We start from the raw sequence: 13,041 nt of genomic DNA on the forward strand, positions 1-13,041 counted from the left end.
ACATAAGATAAAGATTAGTCAGTGGGAGAGGCTGACCAAAAACCGGTGAGGGCTTTGTCAGGGTGGCGTGTAAGTAAAAAAGATTTGGTTTCCCCTATGTAAAAAGAGAACCTGGGTAGCTCAGTCCGTTAGGCATTGAACTCTTGATTTTAGCTCAGGTCTTGATCTCAGGGTTGTGAGTTCAAGCCCCACACTTGGCTCCAGTGAGTAAACTTAAAGTGAAGTATGAATGATTTGGAAAGACCTTTACCCCTAAAAGACATGGTTTTGCTGTTTCCTAAGTCAGTCCTTCAAGGTGTGGAAAATGAGTGACTTGAGTCCTTGGTGGTATAACCAAGGTAGGCAGGGCTTGGGACCACAGGCTGGGCTGCCTCAATCCAGATAATTGGTGCAGAACTGGATGCTGGCTGGAGAGGGCGTCCCAGGGCTCCCTGTCGGATGACATACAGCAGGCAGCAGGAGAGGGGAGAGAGAGGGACCATCTGTACTTCTCACTGGTTATACCATTTTCTCCTACACTAGCCAGACAGATTGGAAGGTGATGTCTGTCATTTTACTGGATAGGACAGGAATGAAAGTGTTTTGGGGAAGTATTCCCAGAATGCCAGATACCCCCCATGGTGGGCCCAACATGTGGGAAAGTATCAAAAAGAGGGTGCCTGGAAAGGCCAAAGAGGCTTTGATGGAAGTGGCCAGTTGTTCAGTCAGGAGGGTCAGCTAAACGGAGTCGGCCAAGCTGGAGCTGGTACTGAACTGACCAGAGGCGAGGCGGACAAAGCATGGAGGCCCTGAGCACACAGCAGATAAGGAAGAAAAGAGCCCGGAAGTGGAGGCAACTGACACAGGAAAAGCCTTCCGGGCACAGGCACAGCATGTCACACAATGAGGCAGCTTCTCTGCAGGCACACTGACTTCTCAGCCAGAAGGGGCTTTGCTCAATGATGGACGAGCCTTTTTGGTTCAAGGCTGAAATGAGTGGTGCCGTGAGGGAGCTTGGGCAGCCCTGGAATCTTTAGGATTGCTTTTTGGAGAAGGCTCTCTGGAACATGTGGCTTCTCTGAACTCAGCCTCCTGGGGACTCCAGATGTCATCTGCTTCTCAGACCAATACAAGACATGTGATTACAGGAATGCAGGTGTACAGTTTAAGCCTAAAAGAAAATAAGGTGCCAGCTCCCTGGAAACTGCCAGAATTGCACAGTGGACAGGCTTTACCAAGTGGGATAAACTCTCAACAAACAGGCTTTCCAGGGGCTGCTGACGAGAAACAGGCTGAGGAGAGAAACAGCTTCAGCCTATTATTTGACAAAAAGTAGAGGAGACAGCATTGAATCTGAGTCAGCCTTGACCTCATCTTGGTTACTCCTCTTGTGTTACCATTGCTTATACTCAGACATCTTGAAATGTGTTGACATGTTGCCGTCATCCTGATGATTATCTCCATAATGATTTTCTCACATAAATCAGTAGACACTTGGGTCGACAACTTTTGTTTCTCTTTTAATCCCCACGCACGTGAGCCTCAGATCATAAGGCCAAATGAAGCCGGGAACAGAGTCGTCTACCCACTGCCATGTTGGAGTCATTTGCAGAGGGAGCATGCATTTTCCTGGAGACAGTATTTTAATATGCATTTGGGTTTTATAATAGTTAAACTACTGGCTCTTACAGCATGGTGCACTCTTCAGAGGAGTTTCACTTGCCTAATTTTAGTTGGTTCACAGCACATCTGTGAGATAGGCAGGAAGTACCATTTTGGTTACAGGACCATTTGGCTATCTGGTGATGGAGCTGAAACAAATCTCAGTTTTGTTTCTGAAATAATCTAGCGGCATCTGGTCTAAGGACTTATGCAAACTTTTTCTAAGGGGAAATGCTATTCAAGTTTTCCAAAATCAATTTGCCAATAAACTCTGAGTACCCATTTTCCAATGATGGCTTCCATTTTCCATCCAAAGATGGCTGCCAATAGCCATTATGTCATGTCCCAAGGATCAATGAGTTAGTTTGTGGCAATAATCTAAAAGTATAATTTTTTGAAAAGGGGGAAAAGATGCCAAATGCCCTGTTAGTATATAACCAGCACTTCAATATTTTGAGCACAGCAGGTTCTCAGTATGTTTTAGTTCCTTTTCTCATTTTCTCATTCCATCTTATCCTTTGCCTTTGTCCTATTGACAGTCATTGAGGTCCCAGTCGGGGGTGGGGAAAGATGTCACCTATCCTTATCTTTCCAAGGCTCTCATCTGTTTATTATTCTTAATTGTGTATCAGAAAATATGATGAGTAAGGGGTATGGGAGTAAATGAAATACAAATCCCAGCATTGAGAACTCATGGTTATTCTGTTGTGAATTATAAATACTCTTTGAAGTGTCTGGTGCTGGGCTGTGAAAACCCATTGGGCTGGTGTAAGCCATGAGGCAGTGCCTGCAGCAACTGGGAAGGCCTTGGGAGGAGGTGGTGTGTGGGCACTGTGGAAGGGAGTTACGAGGCCCTGGAGGAAGGTAAGGCATTGGCAGAAGGACGGCAAGTGCAGAGGTGTGGGGCTGTGAAGTACCACCAGCGTGACAGAGAAGGAGACCTACATTGTGTTAGAGCTAAACAATATACGAATTACTTAATTTTTTTGCCATATATCACCCCGTACTTTGTTTTTCATACTGTTTGCATCTTATTGGGAGCACTTAACATGTATTTTATATTTTACTTATATTTTCTGTAGAAAATCATGTTTAAAATAAGCTCTTTCTCTCAGTATTTTTGCTTCCTTTTCCTGTGCATTACAGTCCCTCTTATAAGCCTCGTGGTATTTTTTTTTCCTCTCCCTATTCATACATTGAAGGACAGAAATCTCCCCAGTTTGCCAAAAGACCCCTGGTCTTCATCAAGATTTTAATTTATAGAAATCTCATCAGAATTTTGTTATTCTGGATTTTTTTTAATCCCTAACTCACATTGCTATTTTCAGTAAATTGTCCTCTGCTCAGCACACTGTGAATTTTCCAGCTTTCCCTTCAGGTCCATGCTTCCACACAGGTTTACCATCATCTTCCCTTCCCTTTTTGTGGACCAAGCGGCATCCTCCAGTGGGATCTACTAGTGGGCTCGGGAGAGAGCTCTCCATCCACCTGCTGGGTTCTCTACGGGGCATGAGATTCAGATGCAACATGTCCCTGTTCTCAGTGTATGCTCTGCACATCTGCTTTCCAGGTCCCTGAGGAGCCTTCACTGCACATGCAGTGGAGGACCACCATGTGCTCCCTCATCCCCAAACGTGACAAGGCCCGGGGACTGTAGCCTCTGGATACAGAAAATAGGCGGTTGGTGGAGACATATCTGTGGCAGGATGGGGAAACAGGGTCCAGGGAGTGTGGAAGGGCCACCGCAGAAAGGGGTTGGCTGGGGATGTTCGTTCCTGCTGTATCTGGGGCCTGCTGTAGCTGGTTCCCCAGATTTCCATTTAGACAGGAGTATATTCCTCCTCAGTCTTCATCAAGATTTTAATTTATAGAAATCTCATCAGAATTTTGTTATTCTGGATTGTTTTTAATCCCTAACTCACATTGCTATTTTCTGGCTACCTATTAGTATCTTCTGGCCTTCTCAGTGAGAAATTGGAAGTGAACATATCCATTTCTGCTCCTTCTTCTACCACTTTGATCCAGTGTCTCTGCAGCCAAGCTTTCAGTAATAATTGAGCAGCAGAAAGTTCAAAGCAAAGTTTTCTGCCAGAACTCGAGATATCTTTCTGTCAGTTCATGTTCACACATTCATTTGCTTTGTCAGACCACCCAGCAGAGGTAGAGTTCACATTCTCTTATTTCAAAACAAAACAAAACTGAATAGGCCATTTGTCTAGAAATGTGGGCTATTATTACTTTAAAGTAAGATCAGGTTCATGGGGTACCCAGGTGGCTCAGTCAGTTAAGTGGCTGACTCTTGGTTTTGTCTGAGGTCATAATCTCAGGGTCCTGAGATCGAGCCCCCATCAGGCTCCAAACTCTGGAACCTGGATATGTGGAGTCTGCTTGTCCCTCTCCTTGACCCTTCCCCAGTGCCCCTCTCCCCACTGATGCTCTCTCTGTCTCTCTAGAATAAAATCTTTAATAAAATAAAATAAGATCAGGTTAAGATTTTCTTTGCAGTCTGGGTCTCCTGCAATGGCCATTGAACTAATAGTTGAAAAATAGCCCCAAACTCCAAGTCATTAAACTTTTTTCTAGTAATATTTGTCTTGGGAGTTTTAAAGCAGATTTTTCAGAAAAAAATATTTTAAATCATTAAAAATAACTATAGAATAGCTACCTTAAAGTTACAAACCTCCTGGAAAACACTTTGGCCAAATTAGTTGCTAAATTAACTCACAGGCAAGTGACTGATGGGAGCAACTATCAAACAGAATTGTTAGACATGAACCGATCATTTGATCAGCTTCATTAAAGAGGGTGAAATGATCTTGTGGTTTATTATTGGGAGAGATGAAGTGGCAAGACTAGTTGCTGAATGGAGTCCTTCTTGGTAAGCATCCATGGCAATGTATCATCAGTTTGGGGGTGAAGGACTCTCAGTTTACCAAAGGGTCCCCTTCATCCTGTGTGTCCACAGGGAGTCTCAGCTTCAGCCCCAGTCTGTCATGAAGTAGTCCCAAAATTAAAGGAGGAGTAAGAGTTCATCCCTCTTGTTAAGTGGGAGGGACGGCACCGCGATGCTGGAGTGACCTTAGCATTGGATCCACGAGAGACCCGGCACAGGCAGCCTTGAGCAGATCTTGGGATAGCAGCACTTCCCAAAGGGCTTCTTTTTCATAATTTTAGTTCTTTATGTGAGTTGTGCTGTGTAAAGAATTGCCTCTACACAGTGGAAGAAGGACTTGAGGAAAGTTCGGAGCCCTTTTTTTTAAATCATAAGAAAACTGGGTCTTGTAAAGTTTTCGTCAGAATTGAGCCTTTTGCGATCTCCCTAGACTTGTGCCCTACAATCATATCCCTCAGTCTGCCCTCTTTTCCCATTCTGATTCTAGAAACCTGGCCCCATGACATTTTGGGAAGGTGACATGATGTTTATTTTATAATTGGGTGTGGAATTTATAATAGCCATAGGAGTCATTTGTGAATTAATTCTGTTTTGTCTGTTTTCTTACTAACACATCCATAATTCATTTTTGTAGCTTGTCACCAGTACCTATCGAACCAGGCATTAGAAAAGAACTTCATCAAAAATCCTATGTTGACATGAAATTCTGAGGCTTAGTCCCTAATATTCTGAAAATCAGATTCTTAATGCAATAATCTCAGGTACGCTAGAAGGGCAATAAGTCTGACGTGATTAGACTGTACATTATTCTAATTTTTCATTTCTTTCCTTTATATCTATACCTCTTAGCCTTTCTTTCGGAGAGAACTTAAGAAAACGTTTTGATTTGTAGAAGCCATAAACCAAATGCTACAAATAAAACACAACAAATGTAAACTTGAATGCTCCTCCTAAAACTTCTTGCATGATTTATTTACATGCAAAGGATCTGTCTTATCCATTTACCAGCAAGCTATAGGATGATTTTATAAGGGGGTATTTTACAAGATCTCCTGACTGTTGTGACTTTAAAGTCTGTCTCCATTTCACAAAGTCTAGGGTGCACTGGGAAAGGGGTTTATCAGAGGAATAGGGAGAATTTGGTGGTTAGTGGTTTTTGTTGTTGTTGTTGTTGTTAACCTTTTCATCCCCTGAACCAATTTTATGGTTATTGACATAACATACCATTTCTTGTATTTGAGAATCTGTAGCCACGTTTTGTCTCACTCCTAACCTGGCAAATTGTTTTATGGTGCTCAGAGCTTCTTGCCTCTAATCCTCTTTCCCCAGAAACCACTCCCACCTCCTCAGATGCAACCCTCCCCAATATATGCAGCACTCTGGTTCCCCCACCTTGGAGTTTTGCTGAGAACATAGTTATTTTGTACACCTTTGTGTAGCCTACTGCTTCCATAATTCATTCATGCAGTTATTTCTTTATTAGTGAGCTCTTCTGTGTTGACCACTAGTCATCCAAAACTGAACAGAATAAATGCCCATCCTCTTGAAGCTATGTGCCTGGGATGAGGTTGAGTAATAACAAAGGACTATTCTAAGTGCTGTGGGAATGGACACATAGGGCACTTTGGGAGGACCAAAGATGAGCATGCCCAGAACATGATGGAAGGCTTTCTAAGTGGAACAGACCAAATCACGGCCAGGATTTGATCAAGCCCTTTATTTATTTATTTTTTTTTCTATACTGTTTTGCCCATGTGTAGGGGCATGTTATTCATATGCATATCTTCAGTCCCTTGAGGTTTTGATTAGACTAAGTAGGGGAACATTTAGACATTTGTATTTTGGCTAACACATCAGATGGATTCATTCTTGTCAAACAGAAGTAAGAGGAAAGGAAATCACAACCACACCAAACATCCTCTTCTAGAGAATTTATGCAGGTCCTGCCCACAGTCATACTTCTTAAAAAGGTACCCTGAAAGTTTGGATTCCATTGTGGCCCAACATTAAGAAATTTGTTCTATTTCAGTGGAAGAGGTTCAGAGCTTATTTTAAAGTGGAATTTTGGGGTCTTGAGTCTGGAGGTGTTTCCTGATAAGGTTCTTCTACCAGCTTTGTTTTGGCATTGGGGTGGTTTACATCCTTCCTTCCTGGGTTGTAAGAAGCAAGTGCCAAATAACATTCTCTGCATTTTTCCATAGAAACCACATTTGAAAATACTAGACACATATCACTCATGGGAAGTTGGGATGTCTGTGAAGCTCTGATATTATATGGATGTGTTCATGCATGTCCTAGGGGAGGATCCCAGGCATTCATCAGATTCTGAACAGGGTTCATCGTCCCAAAAAACTCATCACTGTTAGAGAAAACACCCCTATCACTCTTTGCTGATATGGAGACCTAATTTGTCAGGATTTGTACTGTTAAAAGTCCACCTTTGCCTTTATTGGAGTAAACATCCTAGTCTTTGGCAACCCTACGTAAAGCCAAGAATGTTTTTAATGAAAGGAAACAGGTAGTAAATACCTAGATAAGGCACACAAATCTAGAAAAGAGATGAATCTAGACATGAATGTACCCCATGAGCCTGATATAGGAGGACATCAAAATTAAATGAAGGCCTCTTAAACAGAAATCTTTTTGTTTTTCTTTTGCAGTAGGATACAAATGTTGATGTCCAGGGATTAGAGGCCGGGAGCTTGGCACAGAGTAGACAAACTAAAAAGTATTTATTCTTCCTAAAACAAAGCAAAATGAATTCATAGGTGAGGTCTTTCAAATGATTGAGGTATAAGTAAGTCAGATACAGTTTAAACATTCTAGAGCAAAAAGAAAGAAAAAAACTTCTAAATAATTTTCCTTACCCACCATAACACTGAAACCAGAACTGTCAAAAAGAGCACTAAATAGAAAACTATAGGTCAGTCTTATTGATGAATATAAATATAAAATCCTTAAGTTAAATATTGGCAAATAGATTTCAAAAGTATTATTAAAATAAAGAATTATACCCAAGTTATAAATTTGCCTCATTATTATTATACTATGTGAACAGAAAACCACATCATCTTTTCTATAGATACAAAAAAATCATCTGACATTTCTTTCTCTTAGTGATGCTTGTACTTTCAGAACAATGCTAAGTAATAGTGGTATTACTAGAGGTATTAATAGCGCTCTTTGTCTTGTCCTCAACTTTAATGAAACCATTTCTAGTGGTTCCCCAGAAAACATAGGCAAGAAATGAAGATTCAATGTTGGAAAGAGAAACGAAATTATCATCACTTATAAATGACTTGACTGTATTATGTAAAATAATTGATTGAGACTCTTAGAAACAATAAATTATCTCTAATATATAAGAATTAATAGCTCCACTATAAGCAAAGAAAAGCCAATCAGAAAACATAATGGGAAAAAAGGTTTTCATTTTAGATTAACCAAAAAAAATAATAAAATATCTCAGTAAGAAATGTGCAAGACCATGATCTCAAAGAGTTATCTGCACTCAAATGTTCACCACATCATTATTCACAATAGCCAAGATATGGAAGCAACCTAATTGTCTATCAATAGATGAATGGATGAAGATTTTATGAGATAGACAGATAGATAGATGAATATTGTTAAGACATGAGAAAAAGAAAATCCTGCCATTTGTGAGAACATAGATGGACCTCAAAGACATCATGCTAGAAAAATGAGCCAGAAAAGAAAGACAAATACTATATGATTTCATATGTGGGATCTAAAAAGGCTGAACTCACATGATGTTATATGTCAATTATATCTCAGTGAAAGTAGAAAAAATGTGCATGACCAATTTATTTTTTATTTTTTTAAAGACTGTATTTATTTATTTGAGATAGAGCAAGAGAGAGTGAGAGAGAGAGCATGAGTGTGGGTGGGAAGAGGCAGAGGGAGAGAGAGAAGCAGGCTGTCCACTGAGTAGAGAGCCCAATGCGGGACTCGACCCCAGGGTGACCTGACCTGAAGGCAGACACTTAACCAACTGAGCCACTCAGGCACTCCTGTACAAGACCAATTTAATGAAAAATTTAGAACTAATGAAGGATAATAGAATATTTAAATATATGCAAAGATGAACTGTATTTTTGTTTCAGAAGCAGCATTTAACCTATATAAATTCCCTGTAAATTAATTTAAAATTCAACACAACTGCAATTAAAGTATAAATAAGATGGTTTTGATAGCAAAGTAACCCTAGCTTCATCAGACCCAATATGTGAGAAAAATTATAATGGTTTTGGGAAATGAAAATAATAAGGAAAGACTAGCCTGCCAGAAATTAAAAGGGCTATGAAGCTATAATAATTAAAATTGTTAATGAAGAAAGAGACTAATAGAACAATGGAAGAGAAGAGAGTACGAAAATAGACCCCAGGATATTGGGAAACTTAATTAACAGTTAAGGTTATATTTAAAATCAGTGTGGGAAAGAGAGATTTTACCATATTGGTATTATGGCAGCTAAACAAACTATTGAAAAAAATATATATATATATGCATCACACCCTCTTATTATTCCTAATTCCTTATGTAAAAATGGATAGATATTTTCAATACTTAAAAATTCTAGTTAAAAAAAGGCATGTATAGGGGCACCTGGGTGGCTCAGTGGGTTAAGCCGCTGCCTTCGGCTCAGGTCATGATCTCAGGGTCCTGGGATCGAGTCCCGCATCGGGCTCTCTGCTCAGCAGGGAGTCTGCTTCCTCCTCTCTCTCTCTCTGCCTGCCTCTCTGCCTACTTGTGGTCTCTCTCTGTCAAATAAATAAATAAAATCTCTTAAAAAAAAAAGGCATGTATAATTTGAAATCTTGGAGAGGAATAGTTCTTTATAATCAGAACACAAAGCCTAAGACCATAAATGAAAAGTAGCAATAAATTCTATTCAATACATTTAAAAAATCTGAATGGAAAAACATTCTAAAAAGTAAAGAAGTAGAAAACAAAAAGAAGAAACTGATTTAAAAAATCAGGCAAAAAACTAACTTCTTTAATTTACATAGAACTCATTTATATTGTTTAAAGAAAAGAAACCATTTTAGAAACAGGCAAAGAGCCTGAAGTCCATTTTTAGGGGAAAAAAGTACAATCACCAGTAAGCACATAAAAAGATGCTCCATCAAAACAATGTAAAGACAACCACACTGGGAGAAAATATTTGGAAAAGATTTATCTAACAAGGGACTGTTATGCAAAATATGCAAAGAACTCTTAAAATCAGCAATAAGAAAATGAGCAACCCAATTTATAAATGAGCAAAAGATCTGAAGAGACACCAGACCAAAGAAGATACACAGATGGCAAATATGTACAAGAAAAAATGCTCCATATCATATGTCAAGAGGGAAATGCAAATTAAAACAAGGAGATCAGTACATTCCTCTTAGAGTGCCTAAAATCCAGACAACACTGCCAACAGACAAGGATGTGGAGCAACAGGAATGCTCATTTGCTGGTGGGAGTGCCAAATGATACAGACAGTTTGGAAGACAGTTTGGTAGTCCCATACAAACCCAAACAAACTCTTACTATATGATCCAGTGATCACACTCTGTAGTGTTTATCCAAAAAGTTGAAAATTTAAGTCCATACAAAAACCTACACCCAGATGTTTATAGTAGCTTTCTTCATAATTGCCCAAACTTGGAAGCAATGATGATTTATTTCATTAGGTGCATGGATAAATAAACTATGGTACATCCAGATCATAGAATATTATTATGAGCTATCAAGCTATGGAAAGACATGGAGGAATCTTAAATACATATTGCTAAGTGAAAGGAGCCAATCTGTAAATATTATGTACTGTAGGATTCCAAATATACGACATTCTGGAAAAAGCAAAACCAGAGAGACAGTAAAAAGATGAGTCATTACCAGGGGTTCTGGGAAGGGTAGGTCGAACAGGAAGGGCCCAGCGAATTTTGAGTGCAGTGAAACTATTCCATATGATACTATAATGGTGGATGCATGCATGTTATTATACATTTGTTCAAACCCACAAAATATATAACACGAAGAGTGAGCCCCAGTGTGAACCAGGGACTTTCAGTGAAAATGATGGGGAAGCATGTAGATTTATACATTGCAACAAAGATGGAAGCTGTTGGTGATGGTGGAGGCTATGTATGTGTAGGGGCTGGGAGTTTATGAGACCTCTCTGTACTTTCTGCTTAGGTTTCCTGTTAACCTAAAACTGCTCTTAAAGAAGAATAAAGTCAATTTAAAAAAGAGAGATGCTCCAATTAGAAAGCAAATATAAAACAACATTGTATCTTTGAAATTTGGTAAGAGAATGACTTCGTAAGAAATGATGGTTATAAGATAATGGGGCATCTTTAAACAGCAGGCACAGATGCCTGATCTAAAGGCTACAAGAAATCACTGAATTAGAAGACTACCTAAGAAAATTCACCTAAAACTGAGTGGAAATAAGAAACAAAAATAGAGAAAGAATAAAAAGGATCTAGAGATCAAATCTAGGGACAACAGGATTTTTTAAAAAAGCATTGCCAATGAAATAAAAGATAAAAGACGTTTCTGATCTCAAAATATATAGATATACTTCAGAATAGACATTGAAAATCCCAATCATATTTAAGATATCTGAATTTCATGGTAAAATACATATATATGTTCATGGTAGAAAATTTAGTAAGTGCATAAATAAGAAGGAAAAATGATAACACAGCATGCAGCAGGCCTGTGGAACAATATCTTCAAGAATTTTCAAACTGAAGAATCCTGTAAACAAACAGGAGAAACTTCCAGGATACTTGGAAAAAACAAAACCCAAGAAACTTTGAATGTTCCTCCACAGCACTAAAGATATACAGATGGCATAGAACTCATGATGGCATTAACGGTGGCAAGATGAGTATTTAAAGAAAACATTTTGTTTTCTACTGTCTCAGCTGTCAAAGATATGTGAGGACAAGGGAAGATGGATATTCTCAAGCATATAAGAATATGGAAATTGCCCACACATCAAAGATGCAGTCCCAAGTATGAGGAAATTGTGGTTGAAAGTGAGTAAGGAAACTAATTAGCTATAAAATGATAGGCACAATAATTGTGAGGACACATTATTATTTTATTTTTCAAATATATATTGTGTGATTTATTGCATAAATGGGTTGAACAAAAAGTACTTTAAACTTAACAATCAAAAAGGCACTCTTAAAAACTCTCTTTTTAAAGATTTTATTTATTTATTTGAAAGAGAGAGAGTGAGCGTGAAAAGGAGCAGAAGCAGAGGGAGAGGCTGAAGCAGACTCCCTGCTGAGTAGGGGCCCTGATGTGGAACTCGATCCCAGGACCTGGGATCATGACCTGAGCTGAAGTCAGATGTTTAATTGACTGAGCCATCCAGGCGCCCCTTAAAAATCCTTTAAAACAAACAAGCAAACTCTCAATATCGAGACTTGCCATGGTAAGGAATACTTGCTTAAACCAAATAGTGAGTGTCATTCCTGTTGAGGCCCACAGGGACGCCCGTGGGGCCTTTAGCCACCACAAACCTCTCAAGGGCAGATGTCCACAGTAGGCAGCTTGTACCCATAGATCTGATCTATTAATGTTGAAAATGAAGGTTTGCATGTTGAATCCACTGATGTATGCCTCTATATGTCAATAAGCTTCACTTCTATTCCTGACCACCAAAGAGGACTAACATGGTGACTGTATTAGCGGGCAGGGCTGCCATAACAAAATGCCACAGATGGCATGGTTTAAACAACAGACATTTATTTTCTCTCTTCTAGCTTTCTGAAGGCTAGACATCCTAGAGAAGGTGTTGGCAGGATTGGTTTCTCCCGAAGCCTCTCTTTATGGCTTGCAGATGGCCTCTTCCCTGTGTCCTCCTCACTGGCATTTTCTCTCTGCACATGCATTTCTGGTGTCTCCTCCTCTACTTATAAAGATGCCAGTCTGATTGAATTAAGGATCTGCCCTAAAGACTTCATTTAACCTTAATTACTTCTTTGAAGGCTCTATCACCAAATATAGTTACGTTAGGACTTATGAACATATGAATTTTGTGAGACACAAGTCAGTTTATAACAGAGACCTACTGTTTCCTTGGGCTGACTTGACAAAGTGTACTCTAGCTGTCTGTTGTACAGCGCCTGTGCTCCAGGAGAATTCATACAGCTAGCTCACTATCCACCACTGTTGTACATAATATATATTTTATATATTTATAGAAATACATATTGTCACATAAGTATATAATTATATATTTAATATATATTAAAATGTAAGGATTTCAGTCTGATTTTCTGGGACTCTATAATGAAACAACACAGGAGAAGAATGCTGATCTTAGAGCACCAGTCCTATCTCCTTGGCCATAGAAATACAGATTCAGATGTAGATGTAGATATAAATATACATATACATATATATGCATATATATATAATTACATATATGGATTTTTCTTTTCGTATTTACATGAGCTTGATCCTCTTTCCACAAT

General features: G+C 39.1%; 1 protein-coding gene across 4 annotated transcripts in view; it reads left to right on the forward strand.

The window, feature by feature from the left end:
- HECW1 (HECT, C2 and WW domain containing E3 ubiquitin protein ligase 1) overlaps positions 1-13,041 on the forward strand; it is a 467,220-nt gene that overhangs the window by 261,316 nt on the left and 192,863 nt on the right. The gene's annotated exons all lie outside the window — the stretch shown is intronic.

The sequence above is a fragment of the Mustela lutreola genome, chromosome 4 (assembly GCF_030435805.1).
Source record: "Mustela lutreola isolate mMusLut2 chromosome 4, mMusLut2.pri, whole genome shotgun sequence".
NCBI lineage: Eukaryota > Metazoa > Chordata > Mammalia > Carnivora > Mustelidae > Mustela > Mustela lutreola.